The following is a 23045-nucleotide window of genomic DNA, read 5'->3' as shown; positions in this document are numbered from 1 at the left end:
TCTTCTTCACCTGGATTTGCTGCTCAGCATTGAAGACATTGAAATTGTAAGACCCGTATAAATAAAATGATTTCTTACCTTAAGTATTTTATTTTGTGGTATTATATAATAAATTGTGATGAAAAACAATGTTGAGAAATATTTAAGGAAGGGAAGAAAATTAAATTAATATTGGTTTCATAGTAAATTACAAAACAAAAAGTTGAAAGAGTATTTAAGTATAATTGTTTGCGCTATTATATCAGCGGATGGAGCTTGGTCTAGTGGTTGATGTGAGTGTGCATGGGAGGGTGTGTGTGTCAGAGCGGCTGCAGCGGAATGGTTAGCGTGGGATAACAAACCAAGAGGGTTTTTAATACTAACGTGTGCCTTAAAAAATTTCTACTCAATTAAACTTACTTAGCAATTAACAAAGACACATAAAGCAAGAGTAAGGTTGAGAGAAATTTGCACAGATGATTTTATCCTGGTTCGGATCTTACCAATCCTACGTCCAGTCGTTTATCTCAAACAAGATAAACCTTTTCACTAACACAAAACAATTACAAACTACAATCACAAAGATACAATTTGTAAGAGTTTAGAAAACACCTCTCTTTATACCACAAGAGATGAAACTACACCTCCTTTGAGTCTTCACAAAGGATGAACACCTCCTCCGAATACTTCACGAAGGATGAACACCTCCTCCGAATACTTCACGAAGGATGATTCTCTTCCGAACACTTCCTTAGACACACCAAGGATGAACCGGCTATTTCCTCTGTCACCGTAGCAGCACTTCACCAGCTCCACAGACAAGAGTTTCACAAGCCGAACAAGAACACACAAGTCTCAAGAATTTCTGAGTATTTTGAGCACAAGGGAAGAGTTTCTGTGTCTCTGGATGGTTGATTGTTCTTGAGAGGAAATGAGAGTCTATTTATAGACTCATCCAAAGACTCTTCCATTTTTCGTTTTCAGCCTTTCACACTGTGTTAATCGATTAGCTATAGTGGTTAATCGATTAGCACCCCAACGGATAGTCCAACGGCTCTTAAAACGGCTAGTTTTTCAAACGGTCCCTGTGTTAATCGATTAACAGCCCTTGTTAATCGATTAACGTTAATCGATTAACACCCTCTGTTAATCGATTAACACTGCAATGCTGGGCTTCTTCATGGCGCACTGGAACAATCGATTAACACCCTCTGTTAATCGATTAGCACTGCACAGTTTTGGCTCTTTGGTTTATTTTTACATCACTTTTGAATGCATACATAAAACTACTAATTTTCCTATGTTCATACAATTATTACAAAAGGTTACAAGTCTTCAAAGATCATTCTTCATGAGTCTTGATTGTTCTTGACTTGATTTGGACATCATCAAAACTTCATCTTCATCATTTTGCTAACAGTGTGTGCTTGGTCTCAAGTTCAAGCCCTCCTAAGACCAAAAAGACTCCTAGCTCTTTTTAATTTCCACCTCTACATGTGGGTCCCACTATGATTTAAGAAGCACTTTAAGTTATTGCTTCCATTATTTGATTCCAAGAGGGAACTTTTATTTCCATTACTCCCTCATTCACGTGAAATGTTGCATGAGTGCTTGAGTCATTGTCTTTTTTCTTTACACTTTGCTTGAGTGGGCACATGTTTTCTAGACTTAGGAAGCTTGTAAGTGACCTTGGGGAGGTTAAAACTTGGAGAGTGGAAAAGAGATTTTGGAGAGCAACCAAGTTGGTGAGAGAAAGGAAGAGCCACCCTAGCCTTGGAGTTTTTTGACGTCACTTGTAGGAGACCAAGAGGAGTGGAAGCTTGTTGTCTAGTGAGGAAAGAAACCTAAGAACCTTTGGAAGGTAGCTTGGAATTGAGGTAAGGGGTTTATCTTGGGATATAACATAGTGTATGATGGGTAGAAGGTAACAATATAATGTTGTTGCATGCTTTCTTTCTTGTGTGTTGGGATTAAAGTTAACATGTTGAGGCATGTACTTTTCTTTTGGGTTTAAGTTTCATGTGTTGTTGCATGGAGAATGGGTATTCACATGTTCATTTTCGTTTTTCTACTATATGGGGTAGTTAATGGATTATACATGTTTATATTTTATGAAAAAGTGGTGTTGTTGTAATGGGTATACATGTTGGATGCATTGAGGTCTGTGCTGGGGACTGGCGCCCGACCCCCTTCCTTCTAGGGCGCCCAGGCGCGAGGCTTGTGCAAAAAGTGGTGCCCATCTCCTCTTGAGGGGCGCCCGGGCGCGAGGTCTTCGCAACAAGTGGCGCCTAGCCCCCCTACTACGGCGCCCGGACGCGAGGTGTTCGCAGAAAGTGGCGCCCAGCCCCCCTTCTACTGCGCCTAGGCGCGAGGTACCTTCCGTTGTTCCTTCAAAACACTTGCTTTTGTAGCTTTTCCTCGGCTCCCACTCTTGGTAGTTAAAATACTCCTCCAAAGCACGCAAATTGCCTACAACTTGAGGAATTAGTGATGAAAACTTTTATGTGAAGCCTAAGCTAAAATTATTAACAAAGTTAGATAAAAGAGAGGATTAATCATGTTTCAAGCTTCAAAAGAGTCGATTTGGTAAGAAAATTGCATCACAAATAATGGTAAAAATTACCGTTATCAGTGATGTTTGGTGAGTTGGGGTATATGTGGTTGATGAAAAACAGTGAAGAAGAATGAAAGTTTGGGGTCTTGGGTAGAAGAAGAACATGAAGGAAGAATTATGAAAGTGGAAGGTGAAGATGGGCACATTACAAATCACCCAACAGAGGCAAGGAGAAGTAATGAGAGTCTTGGGGTAGGAGTTGAGAAAGAAAGGAATGGAGTAGAGTCTTGGAGTTGACTTGGAATTTTATGGAAATGAAGAAAAAGAGAATAGTTAAATTGTAAAAATGGTAGAGTGAAAATGTGTGGAGAGTGTGTTACGTAAAATGTGTAGGAAAGAAGAAAAAGCAAAATAAACTTTTAGCATGAGAAGAAGGTGTGGAGGCCATGAGTTAATGAAAGAGAGAGTAGAAAAAAAAATGAAATAGGAGTGAAGATGGTGGTGTGCGTAAAAGTATGTGCAGGAAAAGTGAATTGGTAAGTTTTAATATTAGAAAAGAGAGTGAAAGTGGTGTAGAATAAGTGTGGGACCGTAGCAATTGAATAAAAGAGAGATGAGTTGATTTGAAAAGTTAAAGGGGAAAGTGTAGCTGTGTGGTGGATTGGTGTAGTTAAACGAAAAACAAAAGATAAAGAGAGAATGAAAGCAAAGTTACGTAAAAGTAAGGGAGAAGGAGAGAGAAAGAGAGAGTTTGGTGAGAAATGGGTGGTTCCATGTAGGACCTACTTTGGAAGTGAGAGAAAATGTAATTTAATATCCTTGGGACCCACTTGAAGAGTTAGATGTAGAAGGGAGTGTGTTTAGAGTAAAAAGGGGTGTATTAAAATTAGGTGTTTTCTTTGGTGTTTTCTTTGGTGTTGAGAATTTAATAAAAGTGGGGGTGCACTAGAAATGTTGTTCTAGTTTATGGAAGTGTGAAATTAGTAATTTCAGAGAGGTGCGGCAGTAGGATAAATAATTAAATTAAGTTATTTAATTATTTGTTAGTCAATGAATTTAGTTGACTTTATATATGATGGTCATGGTTGTGATGGTAAAATTGTGAGAGCAACTATTTTTTCATTTCCTTAGAATTTTTGTCGAATCGATGGTGTTCGTATTGCGATACGATAGTGTGTTGAGTCTCTACGGAGACTGAGGTTCGAGTGTCACCCTTTCCTCGTGCCCGGGGACTAGAGAGGGTTAGATGTCTCGCCCAATGACTTCGGCTCGTGTGAGTATAGTGCTCGGTGGGTGCGCCTAACCGAAGTTTTTACTCGTAATTCCTTGAGGAGTCGGGGAGATAGGTCTGAAGTTGCGATGGAAGACGGCTCGAATCGCCCTGTTTTGCGAAACAGGTTTGGTACGACAAAATTCAAGGAAACAACAGAAGCTCGTGTAAATGATTGAGTCGTGAGTTTAATACTGTGATGTATTGTAATATTGTGACTTTGATAGTCTGAGTGGTGATGATCTAAGTTATGAGTTGAATATTATGTTGTATTGTAAGGTTGTGACTAGGATAATCTAAGTTATGATATTTTGATATTGAAATTATATGCTATGTTAGGTTCTTTGTTACTCACCCTTTCCTTTTGTGGTTGTGGTTCCACCTACGATGATCGTACTTGTACGGGAGTAGATGGCGTTGCAGATGAGGCAGAGATGAAGTAGCATGATGAGAGTTATGGGAATAACTATGGGGAACTTATCATGTTTTAAAGTAATTTTATGTCTTTGAATAATGAATTTGATATTTGTAAGGTTTTAACTTATGTTGTAAGACGCTTAGACTTTTGATGGTTTAGTTCCGCGATGTTAATTTTAAAAGAAAAAAAAACTAGCGTAAAATTTTGGATTTTGTTATTTTCTAGTGGCACTCCGTAAGGGGCGTTACAAAAATCACCTCCTCTTCTTGGTCTTTAAGTGTTATAGTTCCATCATCAACATTGATGATCACCTTGGCCGTTTTCATGAATGGCCTTCCAAGAATAATAGGGATCTCTGAATCTTCCTCCATCTCCATTACTACAAAGTCCACCAGATATCTGAGGTTGTCAGTTTGAACCATCACATCTTCCACCACACCATAGGGCTTTTTGGTGGATCCATCCGCCATAAACAAAGTCATCCTTGCAGGCTTGACTTCAAGACCACCAATCTTTTCAAGAACAGATAAGGGCATCAAATTGATACTGGACCCTAAATAAATTAGGGCTTTCCCTATTTTATGGCTCCTGATGGTGCAAGGAATGGTGAAACTTCCTGGATCTTTAACCTTAGGAGGAAGTGCCTTTTGCAAGATCACACTGCACTCTCCCTGTACCTCAATTGTCTCCTCCTCTAGATATTTCTTTCTTTTGAGGAGTTTCTTAAAAAACTTAGCATATTCAGGAATCTGCTGCAATGCTTCAGTCATAGGAATTCTAATCCCCAATTTTCTAAAGATTTCTTCAAAGCACCCTAATTGCATCTCTTTTTCTTTTCTGGAACACTTCTCAGGGTGATAATTGCATCAAGTGCAAGACTCTAGAGGAAGATTATGAATTAATTGACAACATGGCTACCAATGATAATGAGATGCACAATGAAAGAAGAATTCCATCATAACCTAAGGGAGTTTTACAGCTACAGTCTTATGATGCCCTACTTGCTCAAAATAAGATTATCACTCAACAACTAGAAGTCTTGACAAAGAAGCTTTCTCAGCCACAAAAGGAATGCCAGAATGTTTTACAGGTTCATCAACAACTTTGTGAATTATGTGGTGGTGACCATATTAATGGTCCATGTGTTGTGCCTGAGAATCTAAATGAAGAAGCTAATTACATGGGTAACCAGTTTCGTCCCACCAATTATAATCAAGGGTGGAAATCTCATCCTAGCATGGGACAAAGTCAGTTTGGGCAAACTAGTGGACAATTCAATAGACCACCGAACCAACAACAACAATGACAACAACAAACCTCTTCTCCTGACAAAACTACAACGCTTGAAGAAACCCTTCAACAATTCATTCAGGCAAGTCTTTCTACTCAGAAAAGCAGTGAAGCTGCTATCAGGAACCTGGAGATGCAGGTTGGTCAAATGACCAAGAAATTGGAAGAGATGCCTATCAGAAGTTTTGGGGCTAATACTGAAGTTAAGTGAGAAAGAGAAAGAAAAAGAAAAGTTGAGTGAGAAAGAAAAAGAAGAGAGTGAGAGAAAAGAAAAAGATGAGAAAAAAATAGAGAAAAGAAAAAGAAAATTTGATAGAAAAAGAAATAGAAAGAGAGAAGAGTGAGAGAGAGAGAGAAAAAGAAGAGGTTGAGAGAAAAAAAGAAAAATTAGATAAAAAGTTCAACCACCCTGAAGAGTGCTTCAGAAGAGAAAAAGAGAAACAATTAGGGTGCGTTGAAGAAATCTCTAGAGAATTGGGAATTAAAATTCCTGTGACTGAAGCATTGCAAGAGATTCTTGAATATGCTGAGTTTTTGAAGAAAATCTTCAAAAGAAAAAAAAATTAAAAGAGGAAACAATTGAGGTATAGGAAGAGTGCAGTGTGATCTTACAAAAGGCACTTCCTCCTAAGGTTGAAGATCCAGGATGTTTTACCATTCGCTGTACTATTGGGAAGCATAAAATAAGGAAAGTCGTAATTGATTTAGGGTCCAATATTAATTTGATGCCCTTATGGTATGGTGGAAGATGTGATGGTTCAAACTGACAACCTTAGATTCCTGGTGGACTTTGTGGTAATGGAGATGGGGGAAGATTTGGAAATCCCTATTATTCTTGGAAGGCCATTCATGAAGACGACCAAGGTAATCATCAATGTGGATGATGGAACTATAGCCCTTATAGACCAAGAAGAGGAGGTGACTTTCAATGTCTTCAATGCTGAACAACTGATTCGAATAAAGAAGGCTAGTATCAAAGTTGCATGCGAGAGTGCACTCGGGACTAGTATAAAAGCTACTAAACCAAGTAAAAAAGGTAAAAATTGTTTTGTCACAGGTTAAGGAAGAAGAAAAAGACATCAAAGGAGCAGGTGTTTATCTAGCCTCACTTGAGGAACATGAAGGACTGAGACTAGGGATACCAGTGAGATTCAACAAAAAGCTTTGGGTTGTGAAAGAACTCAAAGCTAATGGGCTGATAGAAATTGAATCTCCAATTTCAAGGAGAACTAAAAAGGTGAACAGGAAGCTGTTGAAGACCATTTGGTGTGGAGAAGGAAAAATTAACACCAAGATCAAAGATGTGACATGAGCTTATTGGGTCAAGCTAGTGATGTTAAAAAAGCGCTTACTGGGAGGCAACCCAGCTTTCTAAACCTTTCTTTTTAATCTTTTGTTTTGTTATTTGTTTTCTTTTTAATAAATAACTTTGATTTTGTACTCTGCTTGAATGAATTAAACAGCTTTGATTCAACTGTGATGTGTTTTGTGATGAGTACTGCTTTGTGATATTCTCGTGTATTGATTGATGTTGAGATGATGCATGATGTGTTGATATACAAGTGATAGCTGATAACAGTTGAAAAACTATTATTTTTATACTTAAAATTGATATAGAAAACAACCTTTATGACTTAGAAACTAGCTTGGAATCATGCTTTTGCTTATGTTTTTGGAAATAAGAGAGTTGGACAAGTTTTATGCTTGATTTCCCTTTTTTTGCAGATTTTGAGATGAATTTGATGAAAGAAGTGAAGTGGGAAAGAGATGGAATCAGAAAAGGACACAAAAAGTGCACAAGAAGAGAAGAACCAAGTGTCGCTCAGCGGAAATTACCGATGAGCGGTGTTCTTCAAGACTCGTTGACACCGCTGAGGGGCAAAACTGCAGCTGAGGGGTGGAATAGAGGACATGCACTTACCGTTGAGCGGTATTTACCGCTGAGCGACATTATTATGGGCTTGGGCCTACTTTTCTGTAATTTTTAGAAAGATATATAAGGTTTTAGTTGACCTAGGGTTAATATCTTTTGATGGCTTAAGCACAAAAATACACTTTTCACCCCTTGGGGGTAGATTTGGGGATGATGACGGTTCTCCTCTTCTCTTTCTCGGGTTTTTCTATCTCTTTCATTCTTTCATTCCATTGTTCATCTAGTTTTTCCATGACGATGGAGAACTAAACCTTTATTGTTGTTGGGGAATCAATGTAATCCTTTGAAGCTTTCATGTATTGAATTTGTTCTTCAAGATCTTTTAAAGATACATGCTTTCTTTCATTAATTGTTAGAGATATTCTTCTTTGCTCAAATGTTTGTGATGTTTTATTCATGTATGGCATAAATCTTATGATTTGTAAGTATCAGAATATTTCGTACTCCTAGGGTTGGACGATTTTGGAATGTGACAACTCTCCTCTTCTCTCCCTAGGATTGTTATTGAGAGATATCTTATAAATCAAGATATGGGGAATTCTCCCAATAGTAGTATAAACCTAGACATAGGAATATGATGGTTGGTTGCCTTTAAGCTTCTATGCTTTATAATGCATGACTAATTGCTAGGGAGACAAGACATTGTAAACTAGTGATTATGATTAGGCTTTCTTCGCCGAGACATCAAGTTTAAGGTAATTTAGAAAGTGACATTAACATTAATGAAGAAAAACGAATTCATAAATACATGAGAGTAAATTAGGTGAAATTTAAACCCCAACAACAATATCATCAACTTCATTCATTCATTCTTGTGTTTAGCCTCAATTGATCAAATTGCATTCATGTTTATTTTATCGCATTTGCATTCAAAACCCAAAAATATGTTCTTTAGAGTCTTAATTAGTTGAGTAATCACATAACTGTTTAGTGCCGTGAGTCTCTTGGGAAACGATACTTGGTCTTACCATGTTTATAACTTGATACGATTCGGTTACACTTTCCGAGGGGTAACAAGTTTTTGACTCCGTTTTCGGGGATTAAAAATTTGTTCATCAATAGCTCAAAAAGTATGAAACAGGTGTTTGAAGTAAAATTTGATTGAGATATTGAGCAGTATGTTTTTCTGAATTCTGGAACTTGAGAGTTTACCTGTGTGAGTTTTGGACTTCAGAGTTGTTATGAATAATTGTTATTACTTTGGAAGCATGAATGATTTTGCCCAATTTTTTTGTGATTGAACTACTTGCTTGCATGTTTCATATTATCAAGGCCATCTTTTGTTATTCCTTATTTTTTTAGCCTACTCATGAATTTTTCCAATTAAAAAGAGAACAGTTTGTTCCATCCTTTGAACCTTTAGCCTTAAGCATGTTTTGAAAATCCTGTTTTAAATTCTTTACCTTGAGTTAAGTTGAGAATATTTGTGAGGTATTAATAAAGGTTCAAGTTTGGGGTTGCTAAAAATAAGCAGTGAGCACAAAGAAAAAGAACAAGAGAAATCAAAAGAAAAGAAAAATAAAAAGAAAGAAAAGAAAGCTCACTGCAAGGGAAAAAGGTTGGGAAAGATCTTCTTGAAAAGAGAACCTAAATATAATTGTTATTTTCATAAATATCTCTCTTAACTCAAGGATTTTGCATTCCTGAAAAACCATGTTTCTTCTTAGCCCAGCCAAGTTACAAGTCAAGAAAAGCCCTTGTGATGAAAACCTACTTGTGAGTATGTTTGGTTTTTGTTAAATGAAAGGAAAAATTAATTTGTGTGACATTGTGATAGCAGAGTGAAAGAAACACCACCACCTCACTATACACATATGAGATGAGTGATACACTTTTGAGTGCTTGAGTGAAATACTTTCTTTGGTGAAGAGTAGTTCTCAGAATTTCTGATTGCATCTCTGCTTGGTTGATTGATCTTTTTTAAGGATAGCATTTGTTGAAAGTGTATGAGAATCACATTGATTTTGATTGAATTAAGGCATCTGCACATCTTGACTGAGATCTTTATGCTGAATTGATAAAAGTGATTTCTTGTTTGAAAGAAAAAGTTTTTGAAAAAGGTTGAGTCATTGTAGTGATTGTTCTGAAAAGCTGAGTTACATTTTGTTTTGCTTGAGGACAAGCAAAGTTCTAAGTTTGGGGTTGTGTTGACGGTTGAAAATACCGTTATTTGTGATTTAATTTTGATACTAAGTATACCCTTTTTCACTTAGAAACTTGCTTGGACTAATGCTTTTTCATTAAGTTGTGTGAATAAGAGAGTTGAGGTTGAATTTGATGATTTTATGACTAATTTCCCTTGTTTTGATAGGTAATGAGAGAATGCAGAAAGCAGAGATGAAGTGCTAAGGAGTTAGAGCTCAGAAAGGCCTGGAAAAGCACCAAAAAGGAGGAACTGCATGAAGCTTGGCCGTCCTACTCGAGGCTTGAGCCTCGGAAAATCGACGTCCACCACCCGGGCGCCCTCCTAGGCCGCCCGAGTGGCGGCCCCAGAAGCCTTGGCGACCAATTGAAGGCTCAACACAGCACACTCTTATACTCTCTAAAGGCGGATCTAGAGGCGGGAGCTTCCTCTTGTTAGCAAAATGATGAAGATGAAGTTTTGATGATGTCCAAATTAAGTCAAGACCAATCAAGAATCAAAATGATTTGAAGATTTGTATTGTGATGGAAAGCTTTTGTAATACTCTTAGAAATATGTATAGGACTTAGATAAGAAAAAGAAAAGTGTTTTGTAAAATTACTATAGTAAATCATTGCAACAAAACACTATAGTACTATTCACATGAATAGTAACACTATTCACGTGAATAGTGACGGTTAACGGTAAGAGTATCGCACTTAACACGGACGTTGGAGAAACTAGCCGTTTATGACCATTGAAGAAACTAGCGGTTTATGTCCGTTGGACAAACTAGCCGTTTATGGCCGTTGGAGAAACTAGCCGTTTATGGCCGTTGGAGAAACTAGCCGTTAAGTTTGTCTTTTAGTGAATGGAAGCCTATAAGTATAATGGAAGGCTTCATTTCAAGAAACTAGAAACACAGAAACTCTTCCCTTGTGCTCAAATACTCAGAAATTCTTGAGACTTGTGTGTTCTTGTTCGGCTTGTGAAACTCGTGTCTGTGGAGCTGGTGAAGTGCTGCTACGGTGACAGAGGAAATAGCCGGTTCATCCTTGGTGTGTCTAAGGAGGTGTTCGGAAGAGAATCATCCTTCGTGAAGTATTCGGAGGAGGTGTTCATCCTTCGTGAAGTACTCGGAGGAGGTGTTCATCCTTTGTGAAGACTCAAAGGAGGTGTAGTTTCATCTCTTGTGGTATAAAGAGAGGTGTTTTCTAAACTCTTACAAATTGTATCTTTGTGATTGTAGTTTGTAATTGTTTTGTGATTAGTGAATTGTTTATCTTGTTTTGAGATAAGCGACTGGACGTAGGATTGGTAAGATCCGAACCAGGATAAAATCATCTGTGCAATTTTCTCTCAACCTTACTCTTGCTTTATTTGTCTTTGTTAATTGCTAAGTAAGTTTAATTGAGTAGAAATTAAAAGGCACACGTTACTATTAAAAACCCTCTTGGTTTGTTATTCCACGCTAACCATTCCGCTACAGCCGTTCTGACACCTCTTCTACTCTTAGGGTTTCACTATCTCATGCTTTTCCATTATTCATATAGTTTCTCCATGTCTATGGGGAACTAAACTCTATTTGTTGTTGGGGAATGATGTAACCTTGTGAACTCTCATGTATTTGAATTGATTCTTAATTTATATGCTTTTTCATTAATTATTAGGGAATTCATCTATTTCAATGTTTGCTCTATTTAACTCATTTAGTAGCATGATTTATGAATTGCATGAGTGTCGGGAGGTTCCTTACAATTCAGGTTCTTGTTGAATTCTCCCAAGGGTAATATTTCTCAGGGATGAGGGTATGAGTACTTGGTCGTCTTAAGCTCTTGGTCTTCAGACTTAATTTTCTAGGAACGCTAGGAATTGCACGAACTAGGAATTAAGGCAGGCTTATGATAACAGTTGAAAAACTGTTATTTTCATGCTTAAAATTGATACTAAAAGCAATCTTTATGCTTAGAAACTAGCTTCAAATCATGCTTTTACTCATATTTTCAGAAATAAGAGAGCTGGACAATTTTATGCTTGATTTCACTGTTTTTGTGCAGGTTTTAAGGTGAATTTGGTGAAAGAAGTGAAGAAGGAGAGAGATGAAATCAGAAAAGACATCAAAAAGTGCAAAAAGAGAAGCCGCAACTGCCGCTGAGCGGCAGTTTACCGCTGAGCGGCACTCAGGCAGTCACGGGAGGACCGCTGATGGGTGAAATGGCCGCTGAGGGGAGAAAACAAAGTCACGCACTCACCGCTGAGCGGTATTTTACCGCTGAGCGGCACTTTAATGGGCTTGGACTTGACTTTTTGTAATTTACGAATGATATATAAGCTTTAGGGTTTCCTAGGGTTAGGATCTTTGGCAGAAACGAGGCAAACACTCTCTATTCCACCCCTTTGAAGGAGGATCTTGGATGCTCAGGCTACCTCTTCACCTTTTTAGGGTTTATTCTTTCATTCTTTCATTGTAATTCATCTAGGTTCACCATGAATATGGTGAACTAAACTCTGTATGTTTGTTGGGGAATCAATGTAATCTTGTGAAGCTCTCATATATGGAATATGTTTTTACATCTTTTAATTAAGACTTATGCTTTCTTTCATCATTAGTTAGGGTTTTTCCTCTTTGCTTAATGCTTGCATTGTTTAACTCATTCGATGCATGATTATTGGTTTTGTCGATACGGGAACGTACGGGGAAGTCTAGATCCGGGGAATTTCTCCCAATATGATATTGGTTGTCGATAAGCTCCTGCACTTATGAACTGATCATTAGGAATGCTAGGAATTGTATGAACTCGTGATTGGGGAGAAGCCTTCTAGAAAGGTACTTTAGAGAGTGGCATTAACAATGATGATTTGAATGTTGAATTCCTAAAATATATGAGAGTGGATAAGATGAAATTGACCCCCAACAACATATTCATACATAAATTCCATTGAAAGTGTTTATCTTTTGCTTTTTGCCATTGATCAAAACTTCATGCATACATGTTTATTTTTTGTCTTGCATATAAAACCTCAATTATTTTGTTTGTAAGTCTTAGCTAATCAACAAATCACATAACTAAACTAGGCCGCGAGTCCTTTGGGAAGAACGATACTTGGTCTTACCAAGTTTATTACTTGAACGATTCGGTCATACTTGCCGATTGAAAAACAGGTTTGTGACATCATATTTTGGTGCTCATAAATTTGTCCATCAGCTTATTGCGTCGAGGGATCGGGTTCTAAGTAATTTAGTGAGTGACGTTAATATTAATGTAAAAAGAAGAATTCTTATATACATGAGAGTAAACTTGGTGAAATCAAGCTCTAACAACATAATCATCTCATTTTATCAATAACCTCCGTTCATCCTTGTGTTACTCTACTATTGATCAATTTGCATTCATATTTAATTTTGTCTTTGCATTCGAAACCACAATCTCATTTTATTTAAGTCTTAATTAATTGAGTTATCACACAACTATTTAGTGCCGAGAGTTCTCTGGGATACGATACTTGGTCTTACCATTTTATATTACTTGTGTGATCTGGTACACTTGCCAATCCATCAACACTGAGGCATCTAACATCAATTTAGTTTGTGAACCAAGACCTCCAAGAAAAAGAATGACTACCGTTGCTTCATCAAAACCATGAGTAGGTGTCTTTCTCAGCAAGCTCGACATGCTTGCTCTAATGTTTCCTCAATGCCTTGCATGAAATAAGAGATTTCCTGCTTCCCTTTGTTGCTCTTTGACTGTGAGAAGTATTTATTCAAAATTTTGCAACCATATCTTCCCACTCAGTCAAACTATTTTTAGGAAAAAAGTTCAACCACAGTTTAGCATTGCCTCCCTCACTAGTGCAAAAAATGTTTTTTATACCTGTTAAAAAAAGGCTTCTTATACCTGTACACCGGTTCCAAGACCAACGTAAAAAATTCATTTTTTTACACCGATTTTATTTATAACAGGTATAAAAGTTGGTATCCATACCTGCCATTTCGGGAGCAGGTATAAAAAAATGTCAAAAAAACTCATTTTTTGTACCTAATGGTTTCACACCAGATATAATCTTAATTTCATACCTGACATTATTATAATCGGTATAAAAATAATGATTTTTAATACTTGTACTTTAACAGGTATAAAAGTGACATTTTGTTTTTGAATATTTGATTTGTATTTGCTATTATCCATATCCGGAGGCATAAAATTGTTTCGATAACGAGAAAAATAATCAATATTGTTTCTATTATTAACACATCAAAATAGTCCCTCAATATAATATTTACCTAACAAAGTCCCTAAATATATTTACATAATATAATTACACATAAAATACTTTCTCAACTCAATGTAATATTAAAACGTTTAATCATCTAGAAACAATTATACATAGAAATTGAAATTTACATTGTTTGTAATCCAACTTAAAAAATTCACAATTACATTGTCTATAATTCAATAACTTAGTCTTTCTAACAATTAATCACTAGGAGAATTTGATATGCAATTTATCACCTAGACTCAACTTCTTAAAGCGTGAATCATATTCTTCTAGTAGATCAAGCTCAAATGCAGCCATGTCAATAACCTGGAACCAGTCTCTTATCACCCACTTTTCCAAAAACTTCCTTTAAATTGCCTGACAAGAAAAAGAATTGGGACATCAAATTAATAAACTAATATTATACTAAGAATGATAATTTTCCAAAAAGAAAGCATGACAAACTTGCCTCGTAGTTAAATAATCTATGTAACCTCCAAAGATCAACCTTTCAAATAATCTATAAAGTTGCTACCTGTTTTGATTACATCATTGCAAATTGGTTAGTGATAATCGAGAGGTAAAATAATAGGTTGATTGCATTAGGAAGAAACTAGAAGACTAGAAGAAACTATACATTGTTTTGAGTCAAACATATGCAATTAGAAATTAATACTTTAAATTATATGTCAGTCCAAGAACTAATTTCCTCCATAAAACTTTCAATTGTGTGCCCAAGAAAAGGATCTGAGTAAACCATATTTAACTCTTGAACTAGTACATTTCGAATGGAGATGTTGTGTTGCATGATAGATTCTCCAGGATATCATTAAGAAATGAAATAAAACTGTCCTGGCATTACTAATCTTAGAATTTGAGTTTAAGACTATTTCAATCTTAGAATTTTTCCAATTATCATCATTCAACTTATACATTCTTCAATTCTCGACAATATTTCCCTTCACACTTAATCATATATCTTTCCTAAAACTAAATATAAGTTTCTTTTTATGCTTCAGTAACTACCCATCACCTTCATGAGAAAATAAAAAACTTTAAGCAAATTACAGTGAAACCAAAGATGTTGGAAGAAGAAGAAAAACTTACAGCTAACCCAACAACTCCAAGACCAAAACAGCCACTGATGAACCTGTAAGTACATCAAGACCAAGAAGTACCTAACTACAAAGACAATACACTAAATAAGTTAGAGACTGCTATTTAGCTGACATTTGCAATCAGAATAGAAATAAAGTTGTTTATACTGTACAATCTGACAAATCAGACAATAAAGGAAATCGTCTTAGAATTTTATTTTATACTCAATTTAACCTCAAACTAGAGCTGCTATATGGTTATATTGAAAAAATTCAAAGATTTCATTTTACATATGGTTATATTGAAAAAATAGAGCTGTTAAGATTAAATTAGATGCAAAATGAAAATACATCTACTGTGAGGTTTAAAAGGTTGCTTAATAGTTTTTATTTTACTTCAACTTAATTTTTAAAAACATATATAACACGCAATTAAACGACATCAAATCTGATAAGTGACAACCATGGGTCTCCTAGTGATTATTCCCATGTTCAATATGACGAAAAGAAACAACCCCTGCATGCTTTGAAGTCTAATGATGAAAATATGTATGTTAACAACTTTATCAGAACACCTCTTTAAGCCTTTTTTTCATTAGCTTACTTTTACATCTACAATACAATGTTATGCCTTCTCGAAACTACTACTTCTTAATACAGAATAATGCATCTTTATCTTTCACAAAGATTGCATAACCTGGATCATGAATGTACTTGCTAAGAAAAAGGTATTTATGAATATATTATCCATCATGCATATTCAATGAAAATATTTTATTTTGTTTGGTGTTATGATTAGCAGTAAATGAACTCAAATATTAATAGCAATCATGGACCTGTCAAAACAGGGTTTTCAACTAATTACCAAATAGACTTCACCTTCTCAACCAATACAAGAAAGATTGAAAGCATGTACATCTATTTAACAATCTTAAACATAATACTCACATAGCAATCTTTGCCTTTCGAACGATATTTTGCTTCCTTCATATCAGATCAGTAACACTACGCCTTACATTCACACCACGATACTCAACAACCTACATAGAGACATTATCAAGCCAAAGAACTTGAGCAGGCATTATCCCAAAATTGGAGATATTCAAAATAACCAATTTCATCATCACTCCAATTGTCCCAAATATCATTATAGTGATCTGGTCTCTCTCTTCCCATGGTCCAATTGTATCTTTCCACTATCTGTTATGCAGATGATCACCTTCAACATTGGTGCCACTTAATGAATGCAATGGACAAGGATAAATAGAGTTATTACCATCAATGTAGTAAGCACACACAACAGTAAATGTTCCCCACATATTCATAATTGGTCAAATATATTTCTCACTTTTTTTATATAAATTATTTATATACTCTGATTTTTTATTAGATATTTTGGTATATTTTCTATTTGAACATTGATGTTGATATTTTGAAATTTTTTTAATATATTTTAAAACATCAAAATTAATGTTTATTAGTATTTTAAAATTATTCAGATTAAAAAATCCAAATTTTTGGCACATATTATAAACACATGAAATATTTAAACTAGAACTAAAGAAACAAACAAAATGAATAAGAAATCATAGGTTTAGAATTAAGTCAGCTACATAAACATCAGCTACTGCTAAGAAAATTGAAAAGAGAAATTGTTGATACCATATGGACTGAACTGAATAGTGAAGTATCCTAATAAGACTACTGAAATATTGAGTTTTTAATATTAATCCTCTTTAAAGACTGGATGCAAAGGCAAGGCATCACTCATATTGGATAACAAATAGGACATGAAACTACAGTGGGAATGAAATGCTCGAAGCAAAGGAAAGTTAAGGGGTTATCAAATATTCAGCTTTACAAACTTAAATTGCAATTAAATTAAGAAATTTAAAATAAAATAAAATTTAAGTAATTTGAGTTGCAACATAACCAATAATGTAATGTATAAAAAAAACTTAAACATGTTAAGCAAGATGAAATTTAAAACAGAAATTACAGGAAAAGGAAAGAACATACCGATCCATACCACAAAGCATGATACACAGTTCCACAAGATCCTGCAAACCAATAATATAAAGGTAAATAAAAAACACTCAAGTTGATATAGCATGCCAATGGACAATAACTACTTTTCACTATATATTATTGGTTTTACAAGTTTATCAAATTAAGGTGACGGGCCTAATAAAGAAGCAAACAAATTTCAAAAGTAGAAAGTAATCACCCTTACTTTTATACTAGTAATCACCCAATTTTGACCCAATCTCTTTTTTCTTTTCCTCTTTGCCAAATTACACTCCACATGAACTCTCAAACCAAATCAACAAAATGACTCAATCTCTTTTTTTTTCCTCTTTGCCAATACAAACTTAATATAAATTATGCCAATGACATAATCATAACACCACTGCAATTCCAATTTTAAATCATATACCTCATTTAATGTAACTTAAAACAAAATTACATAACCAAGAAACAGAACCAAGAATTACCACTTGGCAACTTCCTCATATAAGCAACCTAAATATCGTAAATGAAAACATATAATTTTAACTTTCTATTTTAATTAGATGATGAGAATATTCTTGTTCTCATTGATTTAGAAGTACATTTCATGCTGCAACCAGTTAACAGAATTCTTTCAACCATTCTAAATTACATTTTTTAATTATATTTTTCACTTTACACTCATACATCTCTGCATATTAATTTCTAAAGTAAACTTTAGTAGTCTTTTTAACTACACTACACCTACAATTACAAATGAATCTTAATCCTCAAAAAGAAGAAAATTGAAGGAACTTACCCAAGTTATCAAGGAAACTCTGCAACTCCTTCAAACCTTAAGTAGAGAAGCTCCAGTGCACTCTAGACCGAGGGGCCACCATGTTGCGAGGAGATTGCTGCTGGAAGCAAATCACAACTGCAGACAAATTGTCTCCACTCTTTCTCTTTGAAGCCTCATCAACCAAATTCTCACTGCACAAGGTTCGGTCATTATGGTCCTGGAGCCTATTGTTACTGAAAAGTATATTATTTTCGTGTCAACAAAAAGCACACGCAAAACCCAAATCCAAATTTGCAAAAAAGAAGAGATCGAAGGAAAAATGGAGAATGCTCACATCTTAGGCCGACTAGTGAAGATCTCAGCCAGAAGGTATCGATGAAGTTGTTGAGTTTGGAGTGCGCGTGAAGCTAAAGTAAGAAATTATGAATGTAGGCAACTAATTATAAATAAAGGAGGTTTTAAAACTCTTTAAAATAATAGTGAGTAATAGAAGAAGTTAAAATATTCCACAAAAAACCGCAATATAAATTCAATACTAGAACTCATTAAAAATCTTCGCAAATCGATTGTAGGAAATCTAACTATGGAGGTTTGAAAATTTTTCCACAATTTAATTTGGAAAGGATGAAAACTTTCGCAAATTAATTTACGAAAGGTAAAAACCTCCACAAATTAAAAAAGGAACCTATAATAAATAATAGTTCTTTTTGTTGTATTTTTAGAGAGTATTGTTAAAATATAATTCTTCATTATGACCAATGGGATTTCCAATTGGTTTACGCTAAGAGAAATAATTCCTACATTCTAGTGTAAATGTTAGGTCTCTACATGTTATATAGTTCTCAGTTGCTTTGGTAAATTTTTTTATTCTCTTTTTGGATGAAACTTTTATACAAAATTTTAAAGAAAGTTCATCATTCTAATTGTCGAGATTTTAATTTAGAGGTATGTAGTTTGAGAAATAATTTGTGTAATTTCAACTAGCATCACCTATTTCTTGTTGAGTTACTTTAGTAACAATTCAATTCTTGCTTCATCAACCATTGAATCAAACTCGAAATTTTACAATATATTTTTAAGATAATTTTCTTCGGTCTAACTATTCGAATTTACATACAGAGGTTTGTAGCAAGAAATATCATTTTCGCACTTGTACAGAGGAACAAATGTGTTCAAAAGTCAACAAGTGTTCTCTCATACACCATGAGTTGTTAAATGTGAAATACTATTATAATATTTAAATAGTGAAAGGTAGTTTTACTATTACATGCTTGTGAATATAAATAATATAATAATATAATAATAATATAAATTTTTTATATGATAGAGGAGAAGTGAAACAAGAGAGTTTTAGTAGTTGCATTCATCAACATTTCTTCCTTATTCTTTTTCATTTCCATTTTCTTTATCATTTAAAACAAAACTCTATTGATCAAGATTTTAAAATAGTTTGGAGAAATTATTCAATCTATCACTACAAAAATAATTGATTTTAGGAAGGGTTATTTACGGGCGGGTTAAGAAACTCGAATAATTCTTGGCGGTTTATGTCTAAAACCGCAGTACCTTTTTTTTTCCAAACTTTCCGACGGTAAATAACAAAAGCCGCCCCTAAAATATAATTTTTTAATTTTTAGAATACTTACCAACCCATATCCCCTCCCTCGCCTTTAGTCATTAATTTCAGAAATATTCCATCTAATCTGATTCTCTGAAACTATCTCTAAACCCTAACCTCCTTCCCCGCCTTCATCAAATTTTCTCCCAAACCCTTCACTGCACTACAATCTTCTCCTGCTTGGCTTCGTGTTCGTCTTCTCCTGCTCTGCTTCGTGTTCGTCTTCTCCTGCTTGGTTGAGCGTCGAGTTGGAGGTGTCGAGGCGTCGAGCCATTTGTGGGTTGAGCGAGTTCGAGGTGCTCTGGCGCGCTCCCGCACTGACCGTCAAGGTAAGACTGTGTTCGATCTTGGATCTCTGGTTTTGGCTCTCTCGTTCTTTGTTCAATCTACTGATGTTCGATCTTTGTGTTGTAACTCAAAACATTTCATCTCTGGAGAAGTTGTCTCTTTTGGAGTGGTTTGCAAATGAATACAACCGGTTTGGTTGCACTCTTGAGTTTGTCACCAATAAATCTCAAGAAGGTTCACAGTTTTGCAGAGGTTTTGGTCCGATAGGTGGAATCTCGCGTTACCAGCTTGATATGTGAACATTTGATGATTTCTCTGATGATGGAGGCGTCTATGACTCTGAATAGCAATCAATGAAATACTTCCTACTGCTGGTGTAGAAAGGGGAGCCAAAATACCTGCACCAGGTTGCACTCGCTGCTCCTCCTCCTCCATATTTGTCTGTGGCGTTGCTTGGAATGTTTGATTGTGAATCAAGGTTTAATTTTATTACCCTTTTTCTGTTTCATTTTTGGATTAGGTTTTAGATTACGTATATTGTTCTGTTGAAAATAAAGCAAGTTTCTCTAGTTCTTTTCTTAATATGGTTTTTTCATATGCTTTGCCTCTGAAGTGCCTCTTTCAGATACGAGTTACTTTCTTGTTCTCCTATCTTGCACACTCTGGCTCCACAAATTTCTACAAAGCTTCTGGCAACACCTGGTGAAAATTTAGCATATCCTCTTACATGTAGTTTATTGCTATTATTTTTACTTAATGTGTGCATAATAATTTCTCTAAACATTGCTGTTTTTTGTTTTCTAGCTCCCTAGTTCTCTACTGCTTGCCCCTAGAAAAGCCATAACAAATATATGTTCATCAGAGAAACGCTGCTTGGAATCAAAGAAGGTTAGTACTCATCAACGAACATGCACAACCAAAAATCTTTTATTCCTTTGGACATTTAATTTTAAACTGCTGAAAAGCAGAATGTAGACGTTGAGCTGTTTCTCATGCTTTTAGATCCCTCACACTGGCTGCCATCTTTTTCATATTCTATGCTATGCTAATACACTTTTCTTGACCAAAGATCCACTGTGTGAAGAACTTATTTTTCTGGCTTAAGAATTGACTGATTGTTTCTTCATTGTTGGACATAATTGATGCCAATAACATTGTTTCTTAGAGACTTTATGTTAAAGATACATATTCTAGTTGGATTATTCAATGAAGGATTTTTTTTATTTAAATAACGGATATCTAAATTTTAACCTTATCTTTTCGGTTGCCTTTTGAATTTGGAAACGTAATTTGTGGCTTTAGTTAATTTTGTCTTACTCTCCGAATTTATATTCGAGCTTAGATTGCAATCTTTGGCTATAGTTTTCTGTATTCTGGTGCATTCTTTTTTATGGTACAAGATTTCAAACAAATTGAAAGATTCTTTACGTTGTAGTTTTCGTTGAACTTCTAGATGCCCAAAGTTTATATTTAGAACCTTACTTTTTAAGTTATTCTGCCTTAAGGTGCATTTTTATTTTTACCTTTTTCAATTATACATGATGGCACATACAGTTCTTTGTTTTTGTTGAATAATAAAATGTTTTTTTATTAATGATAAGGTGGCTAGTGGATTTTTTTTATTTGCTTCATGTTCTGAGTTGAGTAATGCACTAGTAAAAAAATTGCTTTTTAACTCGCGCTATAGGCTTCGGTTTAGGAAAAACCGAAGTCTATCAAAACGCGGTGGCATTTTTGTAGTTTAGGCGAACTTATACGCCTCGGTTCAAGGAAACCTGAAACATATAAGTAATATTACCTCGGTTCATAACAAAACCGATGCCTAAAAGTTGCCTGACACGTCTGAATTTTGAAATCTGCAAAGAGCCTATGGTTTCGGTTCATTAAGAACCGGTGCAAACCCATGTTTATGCCTCGGTTTAGGCGGGAACCGAGGCGTATAGCTATTTCATTTTTTTTTATTTTTTTTAGGACTATATGCCTCGGTGAAGAGTGAACCGGTTCAAAAAAAATTACCCTAGATATGATGTTTCATTTCCCATTTCCCTACGTTTCACTTTCCCTCATCCCCTCCCTCCTCTCCTGCAACCCCTCCCATTCTCCACTCCCCTCTCCCTCAACTCCATCATTCTCTCACCAGATGGCTTCTCCCTCTGCATCCCCAGGACGGTGCGGCGACAGTGCGGCGAGGTGAGACGAGACGAGGCGAGACGAGACGGTGCGGCGACGGTGCGACGAGGAGAGATCTCGCGACGGTGCGGCGAGGCGAGACGGCTCGCGACGGTGCGGCGAGGCGAGACGGCTCGCGACGGTGCGGCGAGGCGAGATAGCTCGCGACGGCGCGACGAGGCGAGAGAGCTCGCGACGGCACGGCGAGGGAGCTCGCGACGGTGTGGCGAGAGCCCGCGAAGGTGCGGCGAGACAGCCCGCGACGGCGGCTGCAATGGCGGAAACCCTTTTCTGCGTTTTTTGGTTTTTGGTTCTGTTTCTTTGCAGGTGGATGGCGAAATGGATCTCTGTTTTTTGGTTTTTGGTTTGGATCTCTGATTTTGGTTTTGGTTTGGATCTCCCGTCTGTTCTCTCTGCTTCCTATTTCCCCCTTCTTAGACATCTGAGTTTGTTGGTCAAAGTAATTTTGTCCAAAGACATAGATAAAAAAAATTGCAGAAAGAGAAAGAAGTTTAACCACAAAGAGAATAAACAAACATAACAACACTGATCTCGGTTGAAAATAAAAAAATTAAAAAATTCTACTGCCTCGGTTGTCTGTGAACCGAGTCAGAATCTGAATCCTTTTGATTCGGTTTAGGACCGAGCCAAAAAATCTATTCTTTTTACCTCGTCTGAATATGCACCGGTCGCAAAACCGGTGTCTATAAGTGAAAATAACCGAAGCGGTATACCTTGATTGCACTAGTGATGGTTTTGTAGGTGAAACCAGATGCTTCGCTGTACGCAGTGTTTTGAAGGATGCTCAAAACTAAACCCTCGTCTGAAGTCCAGGTTGCCCCCTTCTTCTTCCTCATTATTTGATTTCCACCAATTGTTAACAAGTTTGATTAGATAAAATACATTATCTGATCAAAGTTCCTTTTAATTTTGTAGATACATTGTTGTGTTTTATCCTTTGGATGGATCCTCAAACAAGCGAAGTTTCTATTTGAACTGTATGAATTTTAACTTCAAATTGTCAAACAAAATTGCTGCATTTAAAAACTGAAAGCATTACAATAACTGTCAGCATTTTCTGTTGCACATAGATCTTTGGAATTTACATGGTAAAGAATGAGGCTAAAGTAAGTCTTGAAGATGCAATGCAACTTGGAAACCAAATGCTAGCAGCAGGTTACTGCATGTATGGAAGCTCTTGCACGGTAAAACAGACAAAATCTGTGAAACACGACTTGTATAACTATTAAAAAAAATTA

General features: G+C 35.8%; 1 long non-coding RNA gene across 1 annotated transcript; it reads right to left on the bottom strand.

Annotated features, from left to right (window-relative positions):
- Positions 1-14205: 14205 nt before the first annotated feature.
- LOC128194915 (uncharacterized) lies at positions 14206-17955 on the bottom strand. Its single transcript, XR_008246376.1, has 5 exons — positions 17730-17955; positions 16940-16980; positions 15869-15960; positions 14931-15005; positions 14206-14358 (listed from the first exon to the last, which is right to left on the bottom strand). It is a non-coding gene; the product is annotated as an uncharacterized LOC128194915 (long non-coding RNA).
- Positions 17956-23045: the final 5090 nt, after the last annotated feature.

This window comes from Vigna angularis, chromosome 1 (assembly GCF_016808095.1).
Source record: "Vigna angularis cultivar LongXiaoDou No.4 chromosome 1, ASM1680809v1, whole genome shotgun sequence".
Taxonomy (NCBI): Eukaryota; Viridiplantae; Streptophyta; class Magnoliopsida; order Fabales; family Fabaceae; genus Vigna; species Vigna angularis.
The sequence above is the reverse complement of the archived record's forward strand: the minus strand, read 5'-3'. Positions and strand labels throughout refer to the sequence as shown.